This window comes from Aplysia californica, unplaced genomic scaffold (assembly GCF_000002075.1).
Source record: "Aplysia californica isolate F4 #8 unplaced genomic scaffold, AplCal3.0 scaffold00567, whole genome shotgun sequence".
NCBI classification, from domain to species: Eukaryota; Metazoa; Mollusca; class Gastropoda; order Aplysiida; family Aplysiidae; genus Aplysia; species Aplysia californica.
In genome coordinates this window covers 47,671-49,346 of record NW_004797837.1, presented here as the reverse complement: position 1 = coordinate 49,346, position 1,676 = coordinate 47,671, and the positions used below count along the sequence as shown (strand labels likewise).

The following is a 1,676-nucleotide window of genomic DNA, read 5'->3' as shown; positions in this document are numbered from 1 at the left end:
GGAGGGAGAGAGAGAGGGGGGGAGGAAGGAGTAGGAGGGGAGTTTCATGAGAACAAAAATTTGTTTTCATTTTTAAAAAAATGATAACTAGTAAACGACCCCCCGTCCCCAAACACTGGCCTTTCAGATAAATAGAGACAACACGATTTTCGACAAGGGAAAGACAATGTCTTGTCAGTGAAGACTTGTCCTACTACAATCAGGAGGGGGGTGGGGGGTGGGGGGGTGTATGTATACTCCGACCGTTGTACAGTTGTTTCCTCTCCGCTGTCTAACTATTTTTAGTTTTGGTAAAAGTTTTACGGCACTTACAACACAATAAGGTCATATATAAGTACCGAAGAATAGACGGGTTAAAAGAGAGTAAAATACACCAAAAAAAAGGAGGAGAGATTATAAGGATGATAGTTGTTTGACAAGAAAGAAGGAGCAAACCACGCCAGAGCACCCACCAACCACCACCTGTCTTATTATAATTTTTTGTTCTTTTCTTTGTTACAATCTAGTTTCGTTGTGTCCTTTTTTTTCATATGTTTAGTTGTTGAAAAGTAACCAGTGCTCAAGTCATGGCTCTCTTTCTGTTTAATCTCCTCATAATGCCCTTTTTTTTTTTAAATGTACGCAATTGTAGCGTGGGTAGTTGGCGGATGGTCCCTTATTGTTGGCTTCTTCGTTCATATTAAACATCTGTCGTCCTTCTGTCTCTTCTTTCTTTTTTGAGTTTATTACTCTCTTGTAACACCTCTAATTTTCGCACTGGCACTGATATTACCTAATTGTGTTGCAAGTGCATAAAACGCTTACTAAAACAAACTAAAACACAATTAGTTGGCAGGTGCTCTGGTGTGGTTTGCTCCTTCCTATCAACCATCTATCGTTCTTATCACCCCTTCTATTTTATGTTTGTTACTCTCTTGTAACACCTCTAATTTTCTGGCGCTCATAGGACCTTATGCAGTTGCGAGCGCCGTAAAACCTCTACTAAAACTAAAACACATTTGTGGAATGCGCTGAAGAAATGTATTAATCCCACAAGAGGCCAAAAATTTGATAAAGTCACTAAAATGTCGTAGAATAAAGTCAACGTAATTGAATAATTACTTTTGATGTTTCAGACCCATCTTCAACACACATGATAGATAGTGCAACTGTCACAGGATATCCGTGAAGCCTGACGCACTATTCAAGATTCTCGGTAAGTCCTACTTCGTACCTAATGTTACGTCTCTTTTTACTGCTGTCTGTCTATCCTGGTTCTTTTGTTATAATCACTATCATACTAACTTTATCTAAAAAAAAAAAAATACAATGACCGAAACACAACGATACGATTGAGGATGAAATAATCTGTGGAGTCCCACAGCTGTCATCATTATTTATGTTTTTTATATCACAATTATTTAATCGATTTATATCATCATTATGATAATAATCATTATCAGCAATCAACATTAAACATTGCTATTATAATTTTGTATTTTTTTTTAGGCCAACAAGTACATACCCATATTGTCTGTCTCGTCTTGCACAGCGTTAATTCTCGCAAACTATAACTTGAACCATCCACCCCTGATAGAAACTGGATGCTACTTCACCCAGAGAGTACAAATGAATACATGGATTGTGCTATGACAATTGAATCGGATACGGTCAAACTTAAAACTTGAAAGGGGGGG

General features: G+C 37.6%; 1 long non-coding RNA gene across 1 annotated transcript in view; it reads left to right on the top strand.

Annotated features, from left to right (window-relative positions):
- Positions 1–1,676, top strand: part of LOC101849722 — a 91,239-nt gene that overhangs the window by 41,912 nt on the left and 47,651 nt on the right. The window contains exon 2 of the long non-coding RNA XR_220894.3: positions 1,116–1,195. This is a non-coding gene — a long non-coding RNA (uncharacterized LOC101849722). The remainder of the gene's footprint in view (positions 1–1,115; positions 1,196–1,676) is intronic.